The 13,417-nt window shown below is 33.3% G+C and overlaps 2 long non-coding RNA genes across 14 annotated transcripts; one reads left to right on the top strand and one right to left on the bottom strand.

The window, feature by feature from the left end:
* LOC105166072 lies at positions 2,922–10,392 on the top strand. 13 transcript variants are annotated; one of them, XR_848129.2, is made up of 5 exons: positions 2,922–2,978; positions 3,121–3,193; positions 4,252–4,300; positions 9,930–10,068; positions 10,162–10,391. It is a non-coding gene; the product is annotated as an uncharacterized LOC105166072 (long non-coding RNA). The 13 variants fall into 13 exon arrangements; XR_002287481.1 differs by having other exon boundaries at positions 2,929–2,978; positions 4,194–4,300; positions 9,281–10,068; positions 10,162–10,392; XR_002287483.1 differs by having other exon boundaries at positions 2,966–3,029; positions 4,194–4,300; positions 9,281–10,068; positions 10,162–10,392.
* Positions 4,307–7,311, bottom strand: LOC105166071. Its single transcript, XR_002287484.1, has 3 exons — positions 5,651–7,311; positions 5,469–5,527; positions 4,307–5,381 (listed from the first exon to the last, which is right to left on the bottom strand). It is a non-coding gene; the product is annotated as an uncharacterized LOC105166071 (long non-coding RNA).

Here is a 13,417-nt window from a genome sequence, read left to right as displayed (position 1 = left end):
TGATTCTATTTTAATTTCTGCCCTTTTTTGTGCCTTTCTTTGACTACGACACAGATTTTCTATTAATATATATTCATTTAAATTGAATGATACGAATTAATTTATTCAATCCATCAACATTTTAAGTAATATAATACAAAATGAGAGTTGAATTATTTGAAATTCTTTGTAGTATCAATGAGCCCCAAATTATTTGTTGCTATGAATGTGAAATTCCTAATTTCAAATCCATTAATCCAAATATAGTCTATCACCGATGTATCACAATCTCTGTTCTTTTGCAACTTTTTGGTATTTTTTTTACTTCTACGGTCATAAATTAGTTATATTTTTATATTCATATATATAAATACATAGAGTTTTGTCATTTATGTCATTTTAGTACCTGAGAGTTATAAATGACTCAAATAATACTCAATTTTCACGATTAATGTCATTTTAGTACCTAATTAATGTTTTCCATTATCTTGAAACATAATAATCGCTTTGCCTTAGATACTAAAATGAAAAATAACAAATATATAAAAGAGACGTTTATATATATTTTCCCTTTATTTGAATCATTTGACTTTATTTTATACAAAAATAAAAGTTAAATGATTCAAATAAAGGCAAAATATATTGATAGAAATATATGCAGATGTTTTTTTACATATTTCTTATTTTAACTTTAATATCTAAGGTCATAGGAATGCTGCCATATTTGACGGAAGCTAATCGTATTATCTTTCAAACCCTCAATTATCTTCATCTTCTTGGTAAAACCAACCTCATGAGAGCTATCTGTTGCCTCTCTTTTTAAAATTTCACTTCCCCCTCAGAAGATATCATCCAGAATCTCTATTATTAATTGGATTAAGCAAGATAGGGGATGGCTCAAATTGAACACGAATGGGGCCTCAAAAAAAAATCCAGACGTAGCAGGAGCAGGCGGCATCATCAGAAATCATCTAGGTCAGACTGTCTTTGCATTCTAAGAACATCTTGGCTCATGACCAACACAGCAGCAGAACTAAATGCTATATATAAAGGTGTTAAATTGTGCATTGATAACAACATTAGGAAAAATTGGGTGGAAATAGATGCCAACATCGCCATTAAGCTTATTTCCTCTCCCCCCAACGGCCATGGCACCTTCAAAACTTGCTGCAACAAATTAGAAAGCTTCTATCCCAAACTGAGTTCAAGATATCACACATTTTTAGAGAGGGTAACCAAGTGGCCAATTATTTTGCTAACCAAGCTTGTTTCAACCAACATCTTACCATTTTATCCTCTGATAATATCACTGGTATTCCTAAAGGTTTTATTAGACTTGACGCCTGCTCCTTGCCTGCTATTAGAATCAGAAGTACTAGTACCTTTAATTTTAGTTAAAATATTTTTTATTGAAATTAGGGGTACTTCATTACTGACTAGTTCTTTGCTGATACTTGATGTCCTATCTGAGCTAGTCTATACTGTTTTTGTCATTGTACCTATATGAGTTCCTTGGAGGTTACTCATCCATATGGTTGACGTTGGGACCAATATTTCTCTGGTTACCTTTTGGTTTTGTCACTTCTGCTGATCTCCTTTATCTAGTTGTTTGTTGTTATATCTTTTGCAGGTCTTATGAACCCCTTTCACAGGTTCAAAGGCTGTTAGCCATACAAACATGATCTCCACGTTAATACTTATATTCATTATTTATCCTTTTGGAACATTACACACACTCTGGCTTGGTCTTTTTGTACAGATTTGTTTGCAGGTGCTGTGCGATCCACGACGTGGTGGGATAACAAAAACCTTTTTGACTCGCCATAATTTTTCTACGACACTTATTTGGGTCTTTTGTTGTAAGGAAGCAGTACTCTTTGTTTATTGTTACTCTATTTGTAAGGGAGTAGTATTTCTTGTTTATGGCTTTACTAGAAATTTTAGGGAGGTAGCTCTCCCCGCTGTAACTATTTTGTGTGTTTTAATATAGAAGGACTGGGGATTCCGAAAAGCTCCCCCCACCTCTAGGTGGTTTTTGCAACCAAAAAAAAAAAAAAAAACTTTAATATCTAAGGTTAAAACAATCATTATGTCAAAAGATAATGAAAAAACATCAATTGAATATCAAAGTGACATTATATAGATACAAAAATAATATTAATCACAAAATTTGAATACCAGTATAATTTTTATCCTACATATACATGTCTGGAGTAATAAAAAGACTCGATGAGTTATGCTTAAGAACTAAAAAATCTACGCTCTTTTGTTTAAGTTACCCCTTTTTTTTGTTTTTTCTCCACAGACGTCCTCGTCCTTCATAAAAAATAAAACTAATTCTATTAGGAGCAATAGCGAAAGACGATGAAACTAATCCTATTAGAGGCTGGAGCGAAAGGCTTAAACGTCTCCCAACAAGTGTAAATATGAAGTTTTCAACAATAATTCATTCTAAAACTTCAACTCCATTGCTACTGAAACAACAATTATTATCAAGATCTCACTATTCAAAGCTAAAAGTAACAATCATTATGATACAATTCTAATATTATATTTCATAAATTTGTCAAGACATACTCCAAAACATCGTATTGCCCTACAACAAAAATCTATAGTCCAATCTTCAATATATAAGCAAAATCAGAAAATAGCCCTCAAATGCTAAGCAATGTTTATTGTGTTTTAATTGAATTTTTGAAGAAATAAATATAAAAAATTGTATAACGATATATAACATTCGTATCAAAATACGGCAAGTTTTAAAAAAAATGCTACATCAATGTAAAAGAATAAAACGTACCAGTAAGAATGACGAGTTGATCGCTAGCTTTTGTATGATAAAAATAAGTAATGTATATAATAATTTATCGGGTATAATAAAAAAATATAATTGTATATTTCAACATAAGCTTAAATATATCATAATATCAATAAATTACTAATTAACAACCAATTATACATGAGAGAGAAATCAAACCAAAAGTCTCGTACAAGTAGAGGTTCCAATTTTCTTGTTCAATCAAGTCCTCAGTATATTGATATTAACAACTGTATATCTTCAATATGTTCCATCGATTTGTTGCATATTTTGGAATTTGAATTTTGTTATGTTACATCATTAAAATACTCGACATATTTTAGGGGAAATGCCACGAACATTCGCCCTTTCACTGAATTTTTGCTCGCAGAAGATGGAGACATGGTGATTTCATAGGTAAGGATTCCGATGACTCCTGGCGTCATACAAACTTTGATGATTCTAATTTGATGCTGTTTCATTTGGTATTGAGGGTGTATTTTGTGGGATTCATCTGATTTTGCTCCTGAATGTTTTTGAAGAAGGAAAAAAAGGAAAAAAGAATAATGTATGATGGGATAAAGTTCAAGTAATTCGATTAAATTCTTTTGTGAGTTTAATACTCAAGAATCAAGGATGGTTAGATGGGAATTTATGTTTTGAGAAATCGAAGTCCAGTGAGGTGCAAGAGTGGATCTTCCATAGGATATTCAGTATTCTTGAGTTTCATATCAGTAATATACAGCCGTGGGAGGGCAGGCGAAGCTGCTGTGATTTCCAGCTAATGGGTATTAGTTGCTATAGTGTATGTCGGGGTGGTGTAGTTTTTAATGAAAATATGTAGTCAAGGTGTTTGATAGAATGCTGGTGTTACACAAAAAAAGAAAAAAGAAGGCCTCCTCCAGACCTGGTTGTGGTTCTCAGAGGCCAACAGGGGATTGAATTGCCTGATGTAAATTCTGTAGGCAATGAGATATTGGGGCATTAGATTTTTACAAGTTTAGGTTTGTACTCTTGGTGGTGCTTGGGTAATTGGTCAGAAGATAATGAGTTGTGTACGTGGGGCTGATTTGTAGCAACAACCTTTTTGTGCATCGATTTTGTTATTTTGGGATCATAGGGTTCCTAGTGCAACTTATGGGATTGTTAGAGATGCAGCTGTTCCTTTTGGAGGAAAACAAAGTTGTAAGGAGTTTTATTTTCTGCTATTTGTTCCAAGAATCAATTTTTTCTGCATTATGAGGCCAATGGATCCCTAATTCTGATGGAGATTATAGGCTGGTTAGCTGAGAGACTGGAAAAAACTCATTTTTGATGGGAACGCATCATTCTACTTGATCTGTATTTGCTAAACTTACTTGTCCTCATATGTACTGCTTATGTAACACTTAACTTTTTTTAATATCTTGAATTGTAGTCTACAAAATTTTCACCATCCTGCAACTTCAGCTAACAGTCGGCCTTTGGTTTTCTAGTCTGTTCAATGAACGGCTCAGTGTTGGGATAAAAGAGCAGGCTTTCCAGGTTTCTTTTCCTCTTTAAATTTTACTATTCTTCATTGCAGGTTGTGGTGTTCATGTTGTTTCAGTTATCTATTGCTCTTCTAGAATATATATAATATATACTAGGTCCCACACACAGAGGTAGGTTTGATAAATATGATTTTAAGACAGATCTTTTTCTAACTTTGATAAGAGATTTCTATTTGAAATATAAGAGATGGAGTTTGCAGGGGATTTTACCTGCCAACCACTGGCTCATGTCGTAGCATGATTTGTGCCAACAGCCCCATCACGGAATAGTTATTATGGCCGCCAGACTGGTGGGCACCCTGTGTCATTTCGAACTTATTCAAAAGAAATGAATAGGAAGGGTCAATTATATCTCTAGATGCCATTTGTTTCATGAACTCATTAGTTGTTAATCGAAAAGCTGAGATTCGAAGGTATAGGCCACTGCAGGATATTCATATAGCAGGGCTGTGTAGCCTTACCCTTCGCTAGCAGATAAGTTTCTACTCACAACTTATCACTCATAGGTTAGAATGAAAAATATCATATGTGCCTGAATAGCATTGTGCACCTTTAATTTTCTCCCAAATATGCATCTATAGAAAATAGACTTCAGCCTGTTGGATGAAAGTTCCTCGTTACTATCTCTATACTAAAGGCCAAAGGTACAATTCAAATTGCTCACTGGGCATTTGGGGTCTCTGTTGATAGCTGCTGGGCTCTAAGCTCATCTGTTTTAATTATGAGATAAATCTACTTTTGGATTCTTTATTCTTCCATGAAAAATTCCTGATCCTCTTCAGGGGGGAGTTGAGTAGGTCTGCTGAAAGTGTAACACAAAATTATGCAAGAATAGATGGCAATCCAGACATAAATAAAAGGGAACTAATGCAACAAATAACACTCAAAAAGCAATATGTTCAACACAAGACTATATGACAATGGAAGTTGTTCAAAGTAATTTTTTTCTGTAGAGAGGGGTAAAGCTGAGTACTCACATCAGAATTTGTAATTCTGGTGATGGGTTAATCAACTCAGCTCTTGTTAACCAATTCTTGCGGTCACTGGACTTACTCATCTGAAATTGTATTTTCCTGAAAGAAAAAAAAGATGTTACAGTGTTATTGGTATATAACAAGAGTAAATGGTGAAGTTTGTCTAAATCAAATGAATTTGAGAACCTGGATTACAATTTTATATGGATGGATGATGAAGCCATCTACAGGGAAGGGGCAGTACTCTGCACATATTGTAATGAGAATATCAGAAGAAATGAGAAGTCATGTGGAAGACATTCACTAGACGTTTTGCTGTTGAATGGCAGAATTTAACTTGGTTAGTTCATATAGATTCTTCATCCTACCATAATGTAATTAAGTAGAGAGCATCTTCTAAGTAAAATCAATTTTCCAACTATTCTTGTTACAAGGAGTAGTTCTCTCCACTTCCATTCCCTTATCACCCAAATCTACATCTGCTCCCATGGCTTTCATAAATCCGCAGAGACCGCAGTTTTCTTTCACTATTTTTGCAGCAGAATGCCTGACCTTCACATAGATCTAAAATGTGCAGTCAACACAAGGAAGTGTTGCCCCATTTATGAGCCTGAAAACCAAAATTAGAACCACCACCAATAATATATGAACCTGAAAACCACAATCAAAACCACCGACTAACAACATATGAAACCTGAAAAAGACAATTGAGGCCACCAACAAAATCCACCGCCGAAGCGAATATTAACCCCCAAGCCATTTCTCCTCCATGTTTCTCATCCATGCATCTGTGGTGCTAGCCCCTAAAAAAGAACAAATAAGAATTCTGAAAGATTCACATCGTGTCATTCTAGAAAAGGGAAAAAAGAGAGACTGAGCCATCACACCTCTATAGCTATTGAGCGATTCAAAAGATAAATCCCTAATTAACAAATGTAAAGCATATCGTCTCTTCGAAACCACCACAGGGTACAAAAGTGGGTAGATCTTGTATTTTATTCCATACCATTTCAACAATTAGATTTGATTGCCATCATGGATCTTCTTTATGCTCCATTCCTTGTCATGCGCTTAAAGATTTGGTGGTGGATCTTATAGTTGATGCTTTTGGCAATCTTAATGGCAAACAGAATGGTGGCCGGGAGTTTCTTCCTGGTGATCGCTTCATTGATCTGAAAGGATGGTGGTAAATCATTGTAGCGGCTGCGGTGTGAGGTGCCGGCGGTGCCATGGTATAACATGGTCATGATGGTGTTTGGTGGGAGGGAGTGGGTATGGTTGGTGGTGAAAGGGGGCTAAATGAATCATCTGACGTTAAAGCCTTTTCTTTTGTTCTCATCTGTTGGTCTTTACCATTAATTTAAGGAAGGGTCTTTTGGGAAGCGATGGGAAAGAAATTTCAAATTTCAGTAATTTGTCATTATTGCAAGAATCCAAAAGGAAGGTAGCACGCAATGAAGAAAATTGTCATTTGTATGAGAATAGTTTTTAAATGTCATAAAATCGACTTATATCAATAGAAGAAAAGGAACGTCAATATAAAGAGTAAGTATGAAGTTATGAAAGTCGACGGATGATAACCTTGATGCATACATTTTCAATTAGGTACAACCTTGGTGAGTGTATTTTCAATTAGTTGATATATATGAAATCTCAACTTCTATCTCGATATATTATTCTGTACATGCATGGACTTCTATGCGTGCTATAAACTTTGGAGTTGGGGGTGATAGGACAAGAGACAAAAGAAGAGGAAAAAGAAACGAGATTAAGCATGCTCTTTTTCTCTTTTCTGAAATCAGAACTTCATAGGAGTAAGAAGAGTAAATTGAGGCTCATAGATGTGTTTGGAATGGGGGTGGTGAGGGGGCTGATTATGCATGATATCTAATTCATGACTTGAAAATTAGGTAATTCCACAAAAATATAACTGTGAATTATTTTCCTGAGAACTTTAAGCTTGTAGCTTGATTGTTCCTTACATTACTTACTGCTTTGATTTTATGGTGTTTCTGGAAATAATTTTCTATTCCAGGCAAAAGGCATATCACTAGGTGACATAACAGAAGGAGATCAAAGACATTCAATATCCAACAAAGGGGTAGTTTGAAGAAGTTTTTGTAAGATATGTTATTTATGAGAATATGCTAATGTAGAGGCATGGAATGGAATTGGTCATGAAAATAATGTTACAGCTCACTTTCATTACATAATCCTAATTACTTCAGGGTCAATATACCAGGATATCTTGAGTGCTCGATATGCATTATTATCTTTCTGGCGTAGTGTTTTTTCTGCATCCTTTGTGAAGTCACTGACTTGTCATTCGTCACCAGTTAAATAAGTCCTCGCTGCCTGCAATACAGTGGAGAAATAAATGTAATGTCATGCTTGGTTTCTCATGTGGAGAGTTGTATATTCAGCCAGGTGGTCCCATTATAAACTCATCGCACGGTTCTTCAAGTGTCAATCTCCAAGTGAGGCCCTTTGTTTCTCTGCATGTTTCCAATAAGACACTCTCAAAAGTATGTTCTTAGTTTCATCTGATTCCATATATGGCTAAGGGCCCTAGAAATGCGATGGCAATTGATGAATACAATAGTCAGTTGCTGCATGACTTGGTTGCTTATTATGGCAGTGATGTTGATTTTGAGCTTTGTAAAAATATAAATTATTATTCTTTCTGCCTTACCACCATAACAGCTGTCAGACTGCCATCTAATAGTTTTTTAATTAGGTCTATTTTTGTGATAGAGAGAGTTTTCCATATTCATATATGCTTGTTAACCTCAAGGATTAATTTTCACAGAATGCCACCAGGTAAAATATGCAAAAATTCTTACCTCTTTTGCTAGCATTGCATAGTGAATAGAACCTTGCCTGAAGTTAAGCACACTGAAGTTGTGAAAGGTGACAAGGATTTGAGGGCATGGTAATTACTGAAAGCGGACAAGCTCCAGAAGTAAAATTGAGAGCTTGACGCACTTGCAAGTTTGTTCTCTCTCTGCACTTCGCGCATATACATATAATATGTATATATTCACAAGTCAAAATCAAAGCCTCTGCTAATGTTAAAAAGGCAGAGGGGTATTTTATTCAGAACGCATGTATTTCTGAACTAAGATATATTTTTGGTTTCAATTAATAGGTGCTTAATTATGTTCTAGTTCACTTAATTAGTTTATCAGTGGATTTACATGTGGTAACTGGAATCTTCTCTGCCACATATGCGGTAGACAAGGCAGAAGAGACCTGTATCCTATAGCTGGGGAAGACTCATCCATTATGGTTTGTCTTCCATGTTCTACTTGTTGCGGAGTTGTTTTTTTCACTTAAACTGTGCACTTACTAGCCTTTTACATGAACAAGGCTGACATTTGTGCCTTCTCTATGGCTGAAAAGCTTACATATTTGCACAATACCGTGTCTCCAAATTATCTATGAAGGCAAGAGGTGACTTTACCTTCTTAAGTAGTTATATGCCACTTTTAACATGGTTGACCTTCTCTATTTTTACATTGTTAAAGTAGTCACCTTAGAGGTTATGGATCAACATTTGCTAGCCCACAGTGTTGTGTTGTGTATGGTGGATGTCCATGTGTCTTACATGTCTTATGCGATGCTATGTCTCTGTATTCCATGAAGATTAAGGAGCAAAATCACCATGCCTCAGATCATCATAGTACTAGAATAGAAAAGACATCTGATGAAGATAATGCCATAAGCAATTGAAAATGCTAAACAGCTGTTCTTGTCTTCACTATCTACTTAAACTTTTAACAGCAATGAGTGATACTGCCTGCTTATAGTAGTTTCAGTGAAGAATGGCAGTATGGAACTTCATTCCCCTCATTGCGTCATCTCTTTGAAGATGATTTATGCATGTTTTGCTGTCCGAAAATGGTGTTAGTTATGAATTTTATAATTAGCTTTCACTTCTTTACTCTTGTTTACATGAAAAGATTTTGCAACTACCTATTTAACATCTTCTGTCCCAGGAATATGCATGGAAGTTGGTGACCTTTACCCTCCGACTGACAGATTCTAAATCCTGTATTTAGGCCAGTATTCTTTGTTATTGTTGATAGTGGTACTAAGCCCGACTCGCCGTCCTGAACTTTCATGCGAACTACCAGTTTTTGTTGGTTGCATGCTCAGTTGCAATAACTGCATATCTACATAGCTGTTTGCTTAATTGATAGCACTGACGTGGGGGAAACTTTTGTGATTTGTAACCTAGTTTACATGTAAAGCCGGGGTCAGTCGTGACCTCATAACCGTGCTTGTTGATGCTGCACCTATTGCTTCGTGCAGTGGTGCAGCATTCATCGACACATACTCCATTTTTAAAACATGGGGTGTGTATAATGGGATGTTATCTTCTCCCCCACATATATGCAGCCTTGTGACTGTGTCAATATATCGTCTATATCCACTTCATAGCCCATGCTACGAATTAGGCATCTTTCACTTGCTCTAGAATGCGTAAACTCTACCTTAATACAAACAATGCAATGTCTTGGTTTTTCTGGAACTCGTGGCCTTCATCGTTTGGTTCAAGTGAGCAAAGCATGGATATTATTCTTTGAGCATTGAATCTTTAGTTAGATTAAATCTTAGTTCATGTCTTCTTTCACTTGTTTGCAGCTCCAGTCGAATTTTATCCCAAACGTGCTGCAACATTGAACACACAGCAATACCTTCTGCATGTTTGAAAATTCATGGTGCCGTACAATGGCTAAACTATCAACTCAGCTGAAAGAGGGAACCGAGAATGGAGAAGTTGGTAATTTTTAGCTATTTCAGGAACAACTCAAGTACAATCAATCCCTTTTATAACTCTTGAAAACGATGTTTGTTGCTTCTTTGACATGTCCAGGATTGTGTTCGAACACGTACGGACGATGGTCTCTGGAGCTGCTGATGAAAAATTGTAATGTACTTGGGATCTTTCAATGGTGGTTTTTTGATCTACGTAGCTTAAATTGCATTTAATGAATCATCAGGTTAGAAATATTAAATATTAAATATTGTACAGTTTAAATTTTTAAATAAAATGTATTTAATTCGGGGCAAATTCGAGGTCCGGAGCTTAATTTTATTGTTACATATTTATAAATAAAATTAGAGTTTCACGTGCGAAGGCTTGACAAAAGAATGCTGCATTTATTTAACGGGGTGTGTTAAATATATTAAATATAAATCATTCTTCCTTTCAACAGTTTAAACTCTTGGGTGTGAATTCAACTAAACTACACAATTGCATTGTTTTTTGAGTGTACACGTTGATCAACTCTTAATGATGGTTACGTAATATAGAATAATACAATTGTTAAGACAAAATATCGACTAGTTTAAGAAATAACAATGCCACGCTACAATAAAATCTTTTCAAATCTGGTATTATTATAAATACTTCTTGATTATTTAAAAAATTATCAATATTTTTATGACGTTTGATGAAATTATTTAATTTTTGGAAGGAGACTTGAGACATTAATTTTACCTAGAGGTGGCAACGTGGGGGGAAAGGGGGGTACTTGGGCTTGCTCGTGAACAAAATCTTATGAGGTGAGGTTAACCCAATAGAATTGGTTATTTTATTTTGTCGGTTCTACAAAGAGAAAAAAATTCAAATATCAACTAAAAATAAAATTGTTCACCAATATTCTAGTAAAAGAAAATATTCTAAACTTACAAGTGAACTTATTCTTAACAAAACAATCTAAACAATTCATAACAATTAAACATTAGCAACAACTTTTGGATCTTCCTTATCGTTAAGTATTTGAAATAAACTTTTAGTTCACCAACTATTGAGTAAGTATTCAACAATAAACAAATAAAATAACATAATATTTTATTAATATTTAGACTTTAATGCGTTTTAATTTGGAGAAGAGAAGACAGACTTATAAGTGATGAGAAGTAAAATAAAAAATTAAAAAAATATATATTATACTGGGGCGGGTCTCAAACCTGGTTTTGCCGGGTCCAATTACCAACTTAATTTTGCTCTTATTGTATTCTTTTAAAATTATATTATATATATATATATATAATGGACGATTTGAATGAAAAAAAGTTAAAAAAATCACTAAAGCCATAAATATTTTTTGAAAAGATTAAAGAAATAAGTAAAATTATAATCTATAGTGTACAATAACATTTTGGATAGTTCAACACAAAATAAATAAAGTTGACAAATAAAGTGATCTAATTCTTAGATTATTGTTAAAATGAAGCGACATTTCTCCAAATAATAAAAGAAAATTATAATTATAAAAGTTAGTTGTACTCCACCCAATACATATTTTTTAATAGGGACAATTCCACATGATTTAAGGCAGATGTAATAATTTGCATGCATATATAGTGAGTTTGGCATATTTAAATAAATATGCAATCGTGAACTATTCATGTGGGACTAAACCTCACTACAAAAATGAGAGTGCTAACAATTATTCCTTCAACAATTACATGCTCAAAGTCATGATGATACAACTATTAAATATTTATCTAAGTCTTTAATTTTAATTTCATTGACACGCGAAAAAGAATTATTTGAATTATTAATTGATTTGTCGTTTAATTTTATAGAGATATTATGAGTTTAAAGTCTATCCGTAATAATATTTTGTGAATCTATCGTTATTACGAAGGTGAAGTTTTAACTAAATTGACATTTTATGAAGGTTGAGGTGATAGGCTCGTTCGCTCAACAATAATCGTATCTCAAACTAAATATTTCATCTTAATATTTTTACTTCATCTAAAATTGCAAAATTATACTTTTTTTGATTTTTTTTTTGAAATTACACTTCCGGTCTTTTCAATAATTCTTTATTTATAATTATACACTGTTTGGAGAAAAATATTGATGTTAGTAAAAAAATATAACCATTTTATGAAAAGTAGCTATTGATAAATGAAAAAACGTACACTTTTTGTTTTTTACTTCTTATGTATATAAGGTGAGATTAACACCATTTCTGTATCGTTTTAATTCTAATACCATATTTTAACGATTATCTCATTTAAAAAATTAAATTATTAAAAAAAATTATTTAATATTAATATTTTAACTGATATAATTGCATAAACCTACTTGTAGTAGTTGTAGTTTCTTTAAAGTATTAAATATATACAGTATGATTTATACTAATCAATTTATTTATTCCGATAAAACATTTAAGGTACATGATAATCAAAAGAGTAATATGATTGATCATGAAAAACTAGAAAAAAAATAATTAATGTCATATTTTAATTGTTATGAACTAAAAGTCATGATAAATGATAATTATTAATCATGATTGAATAAAATCGATGCAAAAAATTATCTTATTCATCATGACAAATATTTTAATTACCCTCGTAAAAGATACGGTCAATAAACATTGTATGACCGCGATCAATAACTATTTACTACTACTATTTTTTTAACTATGACAATTAATTATGATTAAATATTATATTTCTTCTAGTGACATTCTCATGCATCACGAACAATTATTTGAATGATCCCAAAATCATGATGCAGGTTCGAATTCTTGCTGTCAGGGTATTTGGTAAGACTAAAAACATACGTCAGAACTTGTACGTTTGATTCTCATATGGTTCGATTTAATTTTTTATGATAGTAAATTAGCTGCATAAATTCTTGCGCACACATATAATGTGGACACAATCCTCTCTAGCAGGTTTGTGGATTACGACGGCTAACCTTGCTTCTCCAAAAAAAAAAAAAATAAATTAAATCATGTGTATAATTTTGAAGAAAAACTACAAAAGCAACGGACCCATATGCCCTTTTCATGGACGCCTTTTTTGGCTTTTACCTTTATGTTTCTTTGACACAAAGTATATTTCTTGCACATGTCAATTCCTGATTCCGATTACATATTTTAGATTATGCCACTTGGAATTATTCTCATGGTTTAAATTTTTCCTGAATTTGAAATTATTTACATCGGATCACGAAGAAATTGAAATACTGTCAAAATTTGAAATGCTACCATTTGAAATTCTTTAAAACTAAAATTACGCAAACTGTTGGAAAAATAATTTGGTTTCAAGTAATCGAAACAATGTTTTGAAATATTTCAATTGGATTTAGAAATCAAAAGCAATAA

The sequence above is a fragment of the Sesamum indicum genome, linkage group LG7, assembly GCF_000512975.1.
Source record: "Sesamum indicum cultivar Zhongzhi No. 13 linkage group LG7, S_indicum_v1.0, whole genome shotgun sequence".
NCBI lineage: Eukaryota > Viridiplantae > Streptophyta > Magnoliopsida > Lamiales > Pedaliaceae > Sesamum > Sesamum indicum.
This window is presented reverse-complemented; position numbering and strand designations above follow the sequence as displayed.